A 17,780-nucleotide genomic window follows, 5' to 3' on the forward strand; every position below is an offset into this window, starting at 1 on the left:
CGATTATTAAAATTACCAGATCTCTAAGAAAATAACCCCAACGTGATCTTTCCTTAGATACGTCTCTTTCATAGTAATCTTTATGAGACAAAAAGTACTCATCTGATTGCCACAGCAACCTCCTGCAAGGGAATCTAATTTCAACTCCTCCAAATGAACCTTCAAACGATCAGGAGTACAACCTAAACTCTTCAACCAACAGCAACTGCTTTAACTTATGAAAATCGTCCACCTCTTTAGATTTCAACCAATCAGTAGCAAATTGCTCTTTACTCATTGCAAATTCTACGAAAGTCTGATTTTCATTTTTCCTCAAATTCCGCCTGGAACCTTTGCCGATAGGCCTCCGGCACGAGCTCATATGCCTTCAACACTATCGCCTTTACACTTTCATAATCCGAGGAGAGATTTTCTTACAAAGTTACATATACCTTTTGGGCTTTCCCAATCAATTTTACTCTGGTATAAGGGTATAGTCCATAATCAATAGGCCATTCTAAACTTATTAGCAATTCTTTCGAATGACATAAAGAACTCCGCAACATTATCTTCCTGGAAGTTCGGGACAAACTTCAAAGCTGAGCTAAATTTGAGAAGGAGGAGGAAGCCTCACGAGAAGGAGACCCTGGTGACCCCGGCGTTTGCAAAGCATCTTAGCTAACTCATGCTTCCTTCCCTCTCTCTCTCTTCAAACACCATTTTTTGCTGGTCTATTTTCCATTTGTTTTAGACTAATCTGTCTATCCAAAATTTCTACCGCAAGACCTCTTCTTTCCTAACCTTGGGTTGGCTCCTGTCTTAGTCTCCTTACACTCATAAACCTTTAGCAATAGTATACCCTTCTTCATTGTTACCGTTCTCTCCACTTCGAAAAAATCTGCCACACTTTCTAACTCCTCTTTGTTTAATTCGGCCAACCTATCCTGCCATCCCTCTCCTTCAAGCAACTCTACGACATTCATATCCTCCATTTTGATTATGAATAATTACAACACTTTTAACCTATAACAAAATTATTTCACTTGCAATAATGCCCACCACCAAACACTGAGGAGGTGTAACCATGCCACCTAACACTAACAAAGCCCCAAGAATTACCCTTGCACTGCAAAAAGAACACCGCAGGATACGATCTAGCCTGGGCAAGGTCGCCACTTGTATGGCCTCGTTGGACCACAACACACTCTAGGTCTACAGGACCATAAATAATCAAAATACCACAAACTTAGGTGTTCAAAAGGGAGCAATCCACTAAGGTGGAAGCAAGCCCAGGTAAATGCAGCACAAGAATAACTCAAGAGGGATAACAAAACAATGAAAAAAAATAAATATATATAATTCAATAAAATACAGGAAGTTATAACTAGGCCTCTTCATTAACATTAAATCACAAAATCACTTACACAACATGTACCCAAATGATTAGGCAACGCATTCAACCTCTGAAGGAGGGGAAAGGGGGCCCAGAGAGGAATAGAAAATAACCAAAAGAAAGGAATAACCTGAATTTTACACTCTAAAGGATGATGATGAGACGATGAAGGTCTCCTCCATAAGCACTCCAATAAAGGCAGAGGACGCAAATCACAATACAATTACTATAGAGCTCTATCAGAAAATTCATCTGACTACTGCAGTGCAGCCGTGATCCTAGTCATCTTGTTCATAATCATGGACGCCGTGATCCCAGTAATCTTGGTCAATACTTTTTTATAATAAATGGATGACACGCCTTACCGTCGCCAAGCGAGGCCCCCTCTGGCAAGTACTGCACCAGAGGCAATAATAAAATGGCAGAGATGTGGAGAAACTGCCAGCTGAAGATATATATTTTCTGAGACTTGCTGTAAATACGAGAGAGATAGCAGGCTCACAAGTCAGGGTGCAGATACAAACTGCCTGCAGCTTGGAAATCAGGTCTCAAGTCAACTCAGCAAAGCCAAAATATGGAGGGAGAAACAGGGAGGATTAGTCAACAAGACTAAACAAAAATACCACGGAGTGAGAGACCCCTACTAACAAGAAGGCGAATTAACAATGACTTTACGCCTTCAGAATGAAAGAGGAACTTAAAAGCTAACCTAAGTAAGCTAATACATTATAAAAATCCTAAGGCTTACTTACAATATATACTAATACATGGGTGCTGTAATGCTATCAAGGGTGGTGTTGTTTTTTTTAGTTTGGGAGGAACTAACAACACATTTTTTTTTTCTTTTTTTTTATGAGTTCAGCAGATAATTGCTTGATATATACGTGAGTCATGGGGTTAGTTAACAATGCCGTTGATTTTTCTTTTCTCCTTTTTCGGAAGTTAGCGATCGCTGACACAAGTTTTTTATCATGGGTGAATTTGAATTTATTTTTTCTCTCCAGTTTGTGTGAATATTTTTTAATATCTTAGTTTGTGACTTAGAGTCATTGTTCGAGAACGTGTTTGTGTTTTCAGCTGTTTGATGCTGCAGAGAGATTTATGGGAGAATTTTTGCTTTTTTTTTTTTTATTGCATACTTAATGGCACTACATTTTTTTTCTGGATATTTCTGTTCCACAAATTGTGGGTTTCTTGCACAATACTTTTGTTGTATTTGTGACAACTTTGCCAGAGATAGGAAACTTGTTTAAGTTTTCTAGTGGCCTATGTCATAATGCATATGGAGAAGTCTTGGCTTACACATTTTGAATTTGGAGTTCTGTTATAATGAGTTGTGGCACATTGGTGATTTTTTTCTAGAATTTCCTGGACAATTTTTATTTGCCGAGTTTCTGCCCTTTTTCAGCAGTTATGCTAAACAGAGAGTTTATAGTTTTTGACTATAACATTGAGTTATTCTCTGGAGAATTGGAGGTATATTATTTTGGAGATATAATTTTTTTATATAATATATTGGAGATATATTTTTGGCCATTTGATATTTGCCTATGTGGTGTGAGCTATGTTTAGTTCAATTATTTTGCAGCCATCTTTGTTGCAAATGGAGATACATTTTTGAGGAGATATGTGGCAATATTTGAGTGGTCAGCTGGGTGCTTTGAGAGTATTTTTTTTTTTGGAGATGGGGTTTCATTTTTGATTATCCTGTTTGGAGATTTATTATTCTTGAAAACTTGTTATATTCCACATGGAGTTATTGGTGAAATAGAGGTATTTTTTATTTGCCGAAACAGAGGTGAACATTTTTTATTGCTGGAGTAGTTTTTTTATTAACACGTGGTTATTGGGGAAATAAGAGGGAATATGGTGGTGTGGTTATTAATTAAATGGAGGAAATATTTTTATCACTGGAGTGGTGTTATTATTAATATGGTGATTTATATATTTATATATATGGAGGTAAAATTAATCTTTGGCGGGTGACCTTTTTTGTGGTTATGACTTTTTTTTCTGGGATTTTTTTTCGAGCCAAGAGAAGAGTTCTGTGGTTCATTCTTTTTGGTTTCGTGACTATTTGGAGGCGAGTGGCATTGCTGCATTACGAGTCCTATGGAGATGGGCATTTTTTATGTTCACAAGTGTGTTATTTTTGGAGGCATATAATTGCGTTATGAGTTCATCGTAGGTTTTTATCCCGAATAGGTGATCATTTTTTTTAATTGGAGAGTAACATGTGAGAGATGTGTCTTCGAGACAATCTTTGAGCAGCTTAGTCATATCCTGGAGATAATTTAGTGAAATGTGCTTATGTGATTTCAGTATAGAACCTTTTTTTGAGAATCATGAGTTTCTAAACTTGCGAGTCTGACTAGACATTTTTTTTATGCTGCTGTTCGAGCACACGTGTCCGCAGGAGGATTTTTTGCCGAAACCGCTGTAATGAGTCCTGTGTGCTGATTCCCTTCCTCTAGTGGTGATTGCTCAGAGTTTTGCAATATCTGGAAATGTTGACCATAGCATTTCATGAAAGTGCACGTGTAAGAGTTGCTTTCTGGCTCTGTCCGGTCGCATGAATAGTTGCGATGTCAAAAATTCCATAACTATACATATTGCATTTGTTGGGGAAAACGCGGGGTTATGTATATCATACATATATTATGTGTTTTGTGATGGGGGAAGTTTACTTGTGATTATCTTTTTTTTATTTTCCTTTTTCTTCCTTTTCTTATGAGAGGTGTAATTGGGGGTTGAGCTTTAAATAGCATTTCTTTTTGGACGGGAGATGTAATTTCTCGGGGTTGTGATTTACATAAATGGGCGTTTGACATTAAGTCTCATTGTAATTAATTATGTGAGCAGTGAAGGGTATTTGCTGTTAAGCATTGGAGATTTTTACTGATTTTGTGAGTTGCTGTAATATTAGAGCTTGAGAGAACATTTTTGATTTTTGGGTCTGGGCTTGTTACGTGATTTTTTTTTTCTTGGGCTCATTACCTTTTTTCTTTTTTTTATTACTTGTGGGAACATTCGGGTTTGAAATGTGAGTGCAGAAGTCCGTTGAGTTACTGTGAGTTCTGGATTGTGTGTGCTGATGTGTGAATTTGGAGAATTGAGTTAGAGAACTTAATATTTTCTTTGCGAGTTGTGATAATGACTTGTGATTTAGTGGTCATATTAAATGGAGTTAATTGGGAGACGTTCAGTTAGTATTTCTGAATTTTTGAGGTCATTGTCTGATAGAAGTAGTATGTCTGGCGTTAATTCTTTTTTGATTGAGTGATGACTTGACTGACATACTTACACACCATAATTGTCGTTCCCCGACGCTAGCAAGATGTCCACCAGCCATGCAGAGATGTTGCTGTCGTCTGCCGCTTACGAAAGTTTCTACGAGTCTACAGAGTTCTACATGGCTTTTGATCTACAGAAGCCGTTAGAAGTCTTCTACAGGGAGGGAGGCCGTTCGCCTTCCTACAGCTTGCTACGTCTGTGCAGGAAGTTGCAGACAAAGAGGGATATTCAAGAAGTCCAAAATGAGAGAAAATTTATACGCCTAGTGTTATGGGAGATCAAGCGTGATAGACATTACTTTATTATGCCAGAGACATGCAGTTATTATTATTTGTGTTTTGAGCTGGCCAGTGTGTTTTATATATATGAGCTGTTTTGTGTGACCTGTGGCTAGGCAGGGGCTAGCAATTTTAGGTGGCCGAGCTCTGTCAGATGAAAGAGGGGCTATAATTAATAATATGTTTAATATGCCATTGTGATGTTCTGTTTAATCTTTGACTTTGTCTTTACAATTGTGTGTGCTTACGAGCATCTTCTCGTGTCTTTAAACAGGCGGTTCTAGTGAGGGGACCGTGAGTCCTAGGGGACCGAGAGTCCTGTGTGGAGGGAACTAATTATATTTTGGAGAAGAGATTTATGTGACTAATTACTGATTGAGACATTTAAATACTGGGGGGGTTAACTGAGTTAGTTTGTCTGTGAGACTTGAATTATTATCTTTCCAGTGTTGATCTTGTAAGAATTTGAGTCATTCAACTAGTATGTTATTTTGAATAAATATTATATTTTTTTATAACTCGACTCTAGTTTTGATGACCTGTTAGAATGGAGAGATAGAGAGAGAGAGAGAGAGAGAGAGAGAGACGAGAGAGAGCTATGCCAGTGACCGCGTTGAGAGAGAGAGAGAGGGGGGCGGGAAGAGACTGAGTGTAACATTTCGCCCTGACGCTCAGGTTTAACGCATACCCAAAAATGCTAAGTACCTTTGCTGGTAATAGGTGTCAGCAGGCAGGTCAACACATATATATTATATATATATATATATATATATATATATATATATATATATATATATGAAGGGCAGTACTAGCTAAAATGAAGTGTGACAATTAATCTACTTTTCCTCGAGCTAAGTATATATATATATATATATATAATATATATATATATAATATAATATATATATATATATATATATAGTATATTATATATATATATATATATTGTATATATGTATATATATATATATATATATATATATATATATATATATATATATATATACATACATATATATCATATATATATATATATATAAATATAATATATATATATATATATATATATATATACTATATATATAATATCCCTCCATGTCTCATTTCGCTGCCTATTTCGTCTTTCCTATATTCTTTAAGTTTGGACGAAAATTCTTTTCCGAACAGATACATTTTTACTTTCTCTATTTGTGTATGATACGTTTTTTATTTCCATTTTCAGTTTAGTTGCACTTTCACAGAACTGATTCGTGGATATGTAGCAGCCCTCTTCACTCACTCTCTCGGCTAGATGATGCGCACGGTCCAGATGCGTAACAAATTCAAAGAATCTGAAGAATTTCTGCACACCTTTCAAATGTCAATATTAAAAGTCTATTTATCATATTGCCAGTTTATATCACATCAAAGAAATATATATTATTATAAATTTTATCTATATATTATTAAAAATTGTACAAAATTACATAATAATATAGTCGGATTGTTAAAAGATGATGTGTTTACAGAGATTTGTGATGTGTCAAACTACAGAAGAGACAGCCTTAGTGCCTCTTCAACCTTAAGTTGATGTAAAACCACTAACGATTTACTCTTGTGTCGCTTTACAGCATCCAGGACAGCTGTGCTGTGCATTTTGCTAGAGTTGCCCACAATTTAAAAACGTGACTTTGCATCTATTCAGTGGACATGGTCAAGTTAGCCTAGTAGGCTAGCCGAGACACAACCACCGCCGATAGCACACCCCAAACCACACTAACCGAGATCCCGAGAACCACAACAACCTAACAACCAGATAAATCACTGAGCAGAAACACCACAGCCCGGAAGGACTTACTAACAAAAACCCAACTAACACTCCCAACTACCACTCACAGACTGAAAATGCACTACCAACCTCTTCAACTTCACCACAACCAGACAGACACACACACAACAACTTTACAACACCAAAATAAATCAAATAACACAAAATCAACTAATCACCAACGGATAACTGCTGCCAAAACCAACACTATGCCTTAGACAGACTCCTTACTGATTACGACTCCTGTAACACACTGCCACTGATAGTTATAGAGCGCCACAACAGATACACGCTTCCGACTGCCATTTAACCACTCCCATTTATTCTTCCACCTCTCTCTCTCTCTCTCTCTCTCTCTCTCTCTCTCTCTCGCAACCTTTTGAGACGTTGTCAAATATAAACTACTATCATTACTCCTCCATATTACCTCCCCCATTACATTTGACAACGTCTCCGTACACTAGTAACATCAACACTAAATTGCCTTTCGCAACACCCAAGGATGCTCAGATGCAGGCCCCCTGGATCTTGTTTGAGGACCCTCATACATTCTTTCAGTTACGTCGCCTTTCACTTCTTCCAAACCACTAGTGGTGATAAAGGATTTCCAATTGCCATGCCAAATATTTGTTGATAAAATTCACCATTGAATATAAACTTACAATCACAAATGCACATACTCATGAGTGAAAATAATGTGACTTATAGAAAGAGGTAATTCATGCTGAGTTAGTTCATTACTAAGATATTCTAAAATAGAGTCTATAGGGACTTTAGTAAAAAGAGAACATACATCAAAACTAATGAATCTATCAGTAGGGCAAAGAGCAATTTTGTTTTATTGTAAGTTTATATTCAATGGTGAATTTTATCAACAAATATTTGGCATGGCAATGGGAAATCCTTTATCACCACTACTCTCAAACTTGTACATGGATTTCTTTGAAAAATGCTACTTACCTAATATCATTTATATTCCTGTAAAGTGGTATCGTTATGTTGATGATATTTTAGCTGTTCTGCCTGTCGGTATTGATGTAAGTGATTTACTCTCTAAATTAAATAACCAGGTACCATCGATTAAGTTTACTCTAGAATTAGAAAAAGACAATTGCCTTCCTTTCTTAGATGTTTTGATACATAGAGAACCATTTCAATGTAAATTCAGTATTTATAGGAAACTGACCAACAACTTAACCCATGTTCATTTCTTCTCAGGCCACCATCTTAACATAAAAATATCAATTTTTTCATCTATGTTTTTACGAGCATTGCGCATTGTCAGTCCCCAATATTTGGATCAAGAAATTGCATACATAAGAAAAACAGGGAAAGATTTATGCTATCCTTCACATATATTAGATATTTGTTATAATAAACCCCACAAAAAGTTTTATAGTGTAAGTAACATGCAGAAAGAAAATTCTAAGAACATTCTCAGTTTGCCTTATTTTAATGGATTTGAAACCATTAGCTCATTGTTAAAAGCTTTTAATGTCAACCTTGTTTTTCCTATAATAACACACTAAAAGGAATGTTAATAAAAAATGGCCTCAGAGAAAGCAACAACATAATATATAAAATTCCATGTATGGATTGTCCCTCATTTCATCTCGAACAGTCTAGCAAGGGCCTAGAAGTAAGGCTAAGCCATCATAAATATTCTGTAAAAACTGGGCAAACATCTAATGCAATATTCATTCATTTAAGTGAAAACAACCACCAAATAAATTGGGTTGGTAGTTCAGTAATTGCAAGGTCAAGAGATGTCTTATCACGAAATCTTTTAGAATCTGCTTTAATACAACTTACTTTTCATTGTAATTTCAATGTTAGTCGTGGCCTTTTTCATTTAGACCCTTGTATCTGTAACATGTTTAAGAATGACCTCAAAGATATAATTACAGACTTAAATAAAAATTAGTTGCCTTAGAGTTATCTTCATTGTAATGTATGTCTAACATGTATTGTGAATATGTATTGTGAATATGGTTTTGTTTACCAAAGTTCTGAATAGCTGTCACCTATAATCCTTTAATTGTTTTTTGTTTTTGTTCCTTGTATCTGAGATGATTGTCTTAAACTTTTAATTGCACCCATTGTTTATGCTTGTTTGGGAAGGTTACTGATCTTCCAGGTGTGTCGGATTCTAGGTACTAATCTCTCTATAATCCCTATCTGTCAGTTATACGAATCTTCTTGTTTTGCCTTTTTCCTCATGTATATCAGTTCATCTGATTAGTAAAGGACGTTTGGACGTCGAAAGGTCTTGCGGATACTCCGTTGTTTATTTTCTTTCGTGGCATATATCTTTATGTATGGATTTATTACGTTCCTAACTTTCGTGATTCAGTTATACACACACACACACACACACACACACAACACACACACACACACACATATATATATATATATAGTATATATACTATATATATATATATATATATATATATTAATTACATAGTTGCCTGATAGTTACTGCTTGGTTCGTTGAGTGACAGAACTAACCTTTTGTTAACGTTACCTCAAAGTTAGTTAAGTAACTGAACTAACGTTGCGCTATCGTAAAAAAACATACGTTTTAACGTTAGTTTGTAGTCTGTCCCCCAACATTGGGCACAGTTCTGCCGTAACATTGTGCTAACGTTAGTATAACGTAATTTGCAATGGGGGTTGTCAGTGAAGTTGCATCTGCTTTACTCGGTGAGAAAATCCGTTAATTTAAATTCTCCACAAATGCCAGACTTAAATCAAGTACACACGCACAAACTACTTCACACATTTTGTTGATAATGGACAGAAATAAACACTAAGAATACGACTCGTAGTACTTGCTCGACTTCTGAGAATGTAAGGTGTAATCCTCTTAGTGGGTAAGGTGGTTACTGAGGGAGTTCAGGTTGCATCATTCACTCTCAAATGTATCTTTGATGTATCATCCATTTTGTTTTCAGAGCTGCTATTGTATCCAAAATTTTCTTTTGTATAATTTTTTTCTATATACCTTGGTTAAATTCATATTCAACACCAAAATGAACTCCGCTATCAACAGATTTTCGTTTGCATATTTTTTCTTCTATAGAAACGTACATTGTAGATTTGCATTAGATACTTTTCATCCTTGTAATGTAATTCCCGCTCATGTGGTGCACTGTATGCATTACTTAAGGTTCGTTGCAGCGTGTCTTCGGCTCCTAGTTGCAACCACATTCGTTCCTTTTACTGTACCTCCTTTCATATTCTTTTCATCTTAATTTACACCCTCTCCTAACATTTGATTCATAGTCCAACAGCGAGGTTTTCCTCCTGTTACACCTTTCAAACCTTTTACTGTCAATTTCCAGTTCAGCGCTGGATGACCTCATAGTTCCCAGTGTTTGGCCTTTGGCCTGAATTCTATGTTCAACTTATCTCAGGTCAGCTACCCATTAGAACCTAGTGCCAATCAATAATTGCCTAATTTTATTTCATAAGCATTTTCTTACAAATAAATACACAATTTTATATGCTCCATGTCAGAGGTCTTTAGGGTTTGAAATCTTTATGTTGCCCGAAGGGAACTTCTAATTTTTGGGGCACTTCTTTTTTAAAACCAGTGTACCTTAGGGTAAATGTTATTAAAGGTGAAAAATATAATAGCTAGTCATTAAAACTGAGATGCTATTTTTTCAGTTGATATGCAAACTTTCAATAAAACCAGGACAGTGACTAACGGGTAACGCAAATCCACTATTGATGTGTTGATATCGATTCAAACTTAAATATCACTGAGATGTTACCTCCATTGCCTCCATCCGGTCGCACTGACAGAATAAAAAAAAGAAAAAGAAAAAAATAGGTATGTAAGAAGAAAGAAGAAGAATCTGCAAATGAAGAAGAATGCTGCCTGTAAAGCCTCTGAAAAATACGAAGGTCCACTGCTTTGGAGGATTAATTTCACTGTCGCCATGAAGTGTGGTTGTTGTTTGCTACTGGTGGAAGTCTTTCCTGTAGAAGGATGTATCATCGATGTAAATAGAAATAGGAGAGAACTTAAATAGGAAACTGCTGGATTTATGCTAGTACAGGTGTTATGTTCTCCCGCTGCAATTCTCTTCTCTCTCCCTCTCTTGACAGAAATATGATGCCTTAATCCTTTATACATATTCCGATGTCAGTAGCGAAAAAAAATAACAGAGATAAGTTTATTTAGGCATTAGTATCAAGTATGAATAAACTATTATCCACTAGGGCAAGTATAGGGTACATTTGCGTCATGCACGGAAGTAATTTGACACCTGTGCGAGTAAGTGTGACGATCCTAAGATCTACTATCAAGAAACGAGAAGAAGAAGCGCACACGGAACGTCAACATCGAAAATGGCAGCAAGAAACCATCACGGCCATCAACATCTTCCAAGGGGCCATATACCGAATCCACTGGACGAAAAACTGCTGAAGATTATAACGCACAAATCTTGTAAGTTTATAGCTGAAGTAGATGTTCGTGTAGCGTCCGATTAAGACGAATAATCTACGGTTTATAGACTCGAAAAGTAAAGTTTGAGGGGATGGGTTGGCTGCCTACTTAATGCCAGCTAGATAGCCCCACTTGTGCCGGTACATTTCTTGGTTTTTCCTCTTTTGAATTGTATTAAAGGTGGTAAGAGGTTTTTCAAGAGTGGATTACCTTACCTTCGTCTCAGTTTTAGACATGTCATTAAAATTCAGTCAGTTGGTTCGACACGACACCAGAATTGGGCTAGGTTAGACTGTGTAGCTAGTATAGCTAGGTACTGTACAACAGACCATAGCGATATTCTGTATGCAGGTAGTCCCGTTAGTGCACCTTACGCCGTACACTGTAGGCATTGTTTCATAATGCAACTGTGAGGTTTTCTTACTGTTACATTTAAAAAACTTTTTTTAGGCTACACAGTTTCCTTTTTAGTGTTGAATGACCCCATAAGGGGAACAACCCACTGGACTAGCGGATCCAGTCTCTGAAAAAGTACTTTAACACGTCCTGACACCGGAGATGGGCACCAGTCACGAGTTGTTGGTGGTGAGAGCAAGATCTCGAGACCTCTACTCTTCTTTCGAAGTATTTTCTCCAAAGTTAGAAATTAATGTCATATTGTAAGATTAAACAGAGGTTAATGAAAGTCTGGCTCTATGCAGTGCCCACATACCTCCATGATGCTTTCAAAATTTTTTTTTAGAACTCCAAATGTTTAGAAGATTGACGCCATCTCGATGTTTGCGGAGTCGCTTGTTTCAATAATCTTCCCATTCCCTGTGATAAATCCTCACACCACTTGTACCCATAGACGCAGGAGCACTTTCTTTACAAAAATCGTAAACAAAAACACCAACCACGGCTTATCAAGGAAACTACAAAATTTTGGTAGAAGAAGAAGGGTGCACTGGATAATTATTTAAATAAATAGTTAAACAGCAGTATAAGGTCATGAATTGCATAAATTTTTTAGATATTCATGATTATTAATTTGAAAATATTCGTTGTTGAAAAAGTAACTAGATTCCTGACTCAAATATCAACAGTTTTGCTGTGAACAGTATCTACGGCATTGTTCGCGCTCTTCTATTGTTTATCAGTGTTGCCAATTGGTATGCATTTACCCTCCAAACTGGGTATAAGACTTACACAAAACCGGGGAAATAAGTGAAATTAGCGTATTTATTTGTAGTATATATACATATTAGAAAAATTTTTTCATTATTGCATTACTATGACAACTAGAATTCATGGAAACAGTTTGTAAATGCATCAGTGTATGTGTGAAGCTCCACTAAATTGGCAACGATGAGTCATTTTGCCGTCTGGTCGTATCTACTTTAGAAATATCTGTAATTTTTCGGGGTTACTTTGGTAGTAAAAAAGGGGATATTAGACATGGATTAAATAAACATTTTGAAGTAACAAAGTAAAGATAAACTAAATAATGAGTAAAGTAAACAATTAAGGGAATAAAGCTTTGCACCTCATAAACCAAGCAGTCGTGTGCTGCCCACAACTGTGTTTGTTGAGTAAGCGCTTAGGAACCAGGAATTTGTTCCGACACGGCATACAAACCTTCGGTCCTTTTACAATAGGAAGGTACTAGCGGCAGCTGGATAGGTCGTAAGCTTTGAACAAGGGGTTCGGTAGTTAACTGCTTGTCCGACAAGGAAGCGCGCGCGCGACTGGGAGGTAAACAAACCACTTTTGCTTTCGGCCTGCTGGCGTGTAGACGTGTATCATCGCTCTCTGCCCGCTTCATCGTCGTTGCTTTCGCATGGTTGTGTTTTTCTTTTTCTATTTATCTAGTGAAAACTGAATTGTAAGTACAATCATTTCATATTTATTTCCCTTGAATTCAATTGTGAATTAAAGGATCTTGGTTTCTCCACGCCCTCCGATTACCCGAGTGCCGGGACTGAAGGGCGTAAGTGCGGGAATTCATTTTCCCAGAAATGATCCTCGTATTGTGTATGCTCGGTGCCGAGGGCGGGAGAGCGCTCGCTCCGAGCGTATATTTTGGTTGGAAATGTGTAGATGAAAATCGTAAGTAAGTGCTCTTTTCATTTATATTTTTTTGACCTGTATGCTCGTTGCCGAGCGAATGCGCTCGGCACGGAAACTTATTCTGTATGGAAGTGGAATCGCAAGTACAGTATTCTTTTTCATTTTCATATATTTATTTTGATTGTAGCAATACTCTTTTTGGATCAGTTTTCCGCTCTTACCCGGAAATTGATCCTTTCCCCTTTTTACTTGAATGAAGTGAAATCGCAAGTGCAGTTCTTTTTCATTTTCATATTTTATTGAGATGCATTATTTACTTGGATCAATGTTTCCGCTATTTCCCGGGAATTGATCCTCCCCTTTTTATTTTTTTTTGTATGAAGTGAAATCGCAAGCGCAGTATTCTTTTTCATTTTCATATATATTTTGATTGCATCAGTTCATTATGGATCAAGGTTTCCGTTCATAATCGGGAATGGATCCTTTTACCCTTGCGCTCGGTACCGAGGCGCAAATCGCTCGATCCGAGCCCTTATTCATTGTGAAGTGAATCGTAATGCAAGATTCTTTTTCATTTTATTCCTTTTATTATTGATTGCATCAATATTTATTTGGTTCAAGTTCCGCTCAGTAGGGGAATTGATCCTTATGCCCTTGCATTCGGTGCCGAGGGCACGATTGCTCTCGGGCTCTTATTATTATTGTTGGGTACATGGGTGCTGTGCGGGGGTGGGGAACGAGAATCCCCCCCCCCCCCCCTCCCCCCGCTCAACTCCCACAGATGGCCCTTTCCCTTCGGGGGGGAGGTTATCTGGGTTCTTCTCCTCGCCCGATCCGTCGAGCGCGGGGGAGGGCGCTCGGTGCCCGATGTACAATTGTATTCGGGGTCTTCCGCTCGTTCGGTGTGGGGCTCACCCCCCCCGCGCGAGGGGACTTCCCCCCCACTAATCACTACTACTGTTATTTCCGCAGGTGCTATTGCCACGAGGGTGGACCTTGGTGAGGTATGGGCGTCCTTCCATTTGCAGGGCGTGCTAGTGTCCAGGGGCTGCGGTTCTATGTCTGGGCCTACTGCGGTCACCCATGGAGTGGTGACCACGCTCCAGGTGACGACGTCCCTCCTCACCTGGTGTACTCGCCTCACGTGGTAACAGTCTTGCCTACAGCCGCTGTGAAGTGCCGTTCGCCGTACCGAGAGGGGGCGTGCCGCCGCCGCTCGTGGCTGCCGCGACCACACTTCCGCTGCCCTAGAGCTCGCCCCTGACCTGCCGCCCGGTACCAGGATGTTGCTGGCTGCTGCTTCACTTCCTGTGTTTCCGGTGCTGCCTGCCGTACCTGCCGATTCTGGGCTGACTGTCCATGCAGTTGCTGCGCTGGCTGTCCCTGCCGTTGCTGCGCTGGCTGTCCCTGCCGTTGCTGCGCTGGCTGTCCCTGCCGTTGCTGCGCTGGCTGTCCCTGCCGTTGCTGTGCTGGCTGTGCCTGCTGTTCCTGAGATGCCCATACCTGCTGACGTCGTCCCTGTTCGTGGTGGTACTACCCCAGACTTTGGTCTGTCTGTACAGGTGCGTCCGGGCCCTGTGGCTTCGGCTACAAGCAGCCCCGGCTCCGCCCTGGATAGCAGATCTTACGTCTGTCCTGAGGAAGCTGACGAAGAAGAGGAGGAAGGTGTCGTCGTCGTCGTCTTCATCTTCTTCATCGTCGTCGGCTGCCGCCTCTTCCCCTTCGACTTCTAAGGCTTTACAGCCGAGGAAGAAGAAGGTTGCCTCCTCCCTCCTAAGAAGTCTCCCTCGGGAGCTTCTCGGGACCCGTCTCACCTCGGTGGGACGGGAGGGTTCCTTCCGCTGGTCCTCCTGCTCCTTCGGGAGCGGGGCCCGTCTCTTCTACCGTAAGGAAGAAGACTACGGGGACCAGAGGGGTACCGGCTAACACCGGTACTTCCTCGCCTGGTGTCAGTGGTTCTGCCACTGCATCAGGGTCCGTCTCGCCTCCGGCTCACTCAAAAAAAAAAAAAAAAAAAAAAAAAAACTTCGCGGGAGGTACCGAGTGTACGGTCGCCTACCAGCGACCGTGCAGCCAGGAACCAGACCTCTGAGCCGCTCAGCGTCAGGTTCACGGCACGGGGCGGAAGACTGGTGACAGCCGCTCACGCGACTCTCACCAGACTCGCTCTCGCGGCGACCAGCTGGCTAAACCCGGGGACGTGACGGTCCACGACCGGCCACACGTGCTGCTGGCTGGGAAGAGGTCCCCCCGTTCGCCGGTGCCAGCCACGGCTGGAACACCCAGCGACGTGACGTGCCGTGAGGACAAGCACCGGGTCTCACTGTGACAGTGGAGCCTGCAGGTCGCCTGACCGTCGCTCTCACAGAGAGCGATCGGGTACGGCAACCAGCACCAGCTCTTCTGACACTCGAGATCGGGGCCGCTGTGCTCAGTCCAGCCGTTCTCCACAGCGAGACGGTTCGACTAGGCCTGCAGCTCGATCGCCACCGCGGGTTGACGATCGCCTGCAGCCCTCCAAGCCTGCTGGTTCTGCCAGCGAGCGAGGAGGGAGCGTCAGGTCTGCCTCTCCCGTACCTTCAACCTCCTCGGGTTACCCCGGGAGGAGCGAGGTATTGAGGAGTGATCGTGAGGGGTGCGCCCCTCATGATCCCACCACGACGCCCTACGTGCCAGGCACGGTTCTTGGACCGGCCAGGACGTATGCGCAAGTGGATGGAGAAGACCGAGGGAGGGCTGTCGCTGTTCCCCCTTCTTAGGAGGAAGGTTCTCGGAATATGCTCTTGTTCGAAGGGCTTAACGGTCCTACTCTGCAAGATGCTGTGACTTCCGAGATCCAGAGGAACTTTGCCGAGGTTATGGTGCTGATTCGTCAGCACAACGACCTCGGGGAAGGACTCGGGGGCCTCTACCACCAGCAGAGCCACGTCTCGGCTCGAGTCTTTTTGGGGCCCGAGAGGAACCCAAATCGACGGTGGGTTCTGCTCGCGATCGGAACTTGCCGACTGTGTTGAACCAGGTAGTCTCTCGTCTCCGGACAAGAAGGCGCTCTCAGTTCTGGCCCGGTCGAACAAGCTACTTCCACCTCCTCTACTGCGGACAGAGGCGTTTTTACGTGTCTTCGGACACCGTATTTGAATACCCCTTCGGTCCTCCTGAGAGGTTTCGACCTCGACGAGGACTGGAATGAGTCGGAGGACTGGTATCGGCTCTCTCCTGTCATGTGTCGATCAGCCCCACCCAGACGACGTTCACAGTGGCGGCAGACCCTTACCTACAGTATGAGTTCGTAACCCTCCTCGGGAAAACGTTTTCTCATGACGATACGTTTTCCAGGCTCTGAGAGGCCATCGCCGTAAGGCGATGGCTGCTCCTTTTCTTTCTCCAACTGCTAGTTCCGCTGGGAAGGCGAGCCAGTATCCAATTCCTCCCCCATTCCCTCGCTCCCTTACGGCTACGAGGGAAAGGGGAGGGATCCTACAGAGATTTCTCTGTAAGATCCCACGTTAGGGGCTGCGCTACCAGGGGGGACCTTGGGTCCTACCTGACGTAAGCCCCGGTCGTTGAGGAGGGATCCTGCCCCTTTCTCGATTTCTACGGGAATCGAGAGGACCACCAGCCGATATCGTTTGACGAATTCGGTGGGGGTTTCGCAGAGTGCTTAGAATTCTACGGAATTTCTAGCGCACTCAGAGTGTTTCGAGTTTTTTACGATCTCCAAACACTTAGGCGAGACCACGGTCCAAAGTGAGCGAGAATCCCCGATAATTGTTACACGATAATCGGGAACCTCGCTTATGCTCGAATTCCTGTAATTTCTAGCATTTGGAAGAAGACTGCTGCTGAAAGAAGAGTATCTCACAGTAGGCGATTAACCTGGAATAGAAGAAGAACGGACGGGAACTTCCAGTTTGGCTTGAACTATCGTCTTCGGTATTCTGTTCACCATTGAAGCTTTCCTTTGGGAAAGACTTCTCCTTCACTCTCTTGACTAGAGAACGAAGGCGGTCGATCTCCAATCCTTATTCTCATTCCTCGAGGGGAAAAGAATTTAGGATGGAGGTCGTTGTACAGAACCTACAAATATACTACGTATATTACCCTCGCGACATGATTCTTTTAACAGTTGAATTGTCCGGGGGGTAGGCGCATACCGTAGTTAACTCTACGGTTTGTGACCGAGACGAATTGTATCTTAATTAAACTGCAACTCGGGGTTGCCTGCAACCTCCCAGCAGTTATCAGTTTCGATTTTAGATACTTGGTATTGTCATGACAACACCAAATCAGCTTTTGTATTTACCGAAATCCGTTTCGTTTAAATATAATTGCTCGAGCGTATTCTTTATGCTCGATGGTTCTAGCCGAACGCATTCCTTCGTGGAATAATGGATTACCTGGCAACTCAGGATGGACGAGTCACCGAGAGCTACTGCGTATTGAACTGCCTGATAGCGGCTCAGTATCAGCTAGGTCTCGGAGATGCACGGTCGGTTACGTCTCTCTCTCCCCTGGTTT

At 41.2% G+C, this 17,780-nt stretch overlaps 1 protein-coding gene across 1 annotated transcript in view; it reads left to right on the forward strand.

Annotated features, from left to right (window-relative positions):
* The window catches only part of LOC135218530 (zinc finger C4H2 domain-containing protein-like), a 134,136-nt gene that overhangs the window by 4,941 nt on the left and 111,415 nt on the right, over positions 1–17,780 (forward strand). The gene's annotated exons all lie outside the window — the stretch shown is intronic.

Source organism: Macrobrachium nipponense, chromosome 9, assembly GCF_015104395.2.
Source record: "Macrobrachium nipponense isolate FS-2020 chromosome 9, ASM1510439v2, whole genome shotgun sequence".
In the NCBI taxonomy this organism is placed as follows: domain Eukaryota; kingdom Metazoa; phylum Arthropoda; class Malacostraca; order Decapoda; family Palaemonidae; genus Macrobrachium; species Macrobrachium nipponense.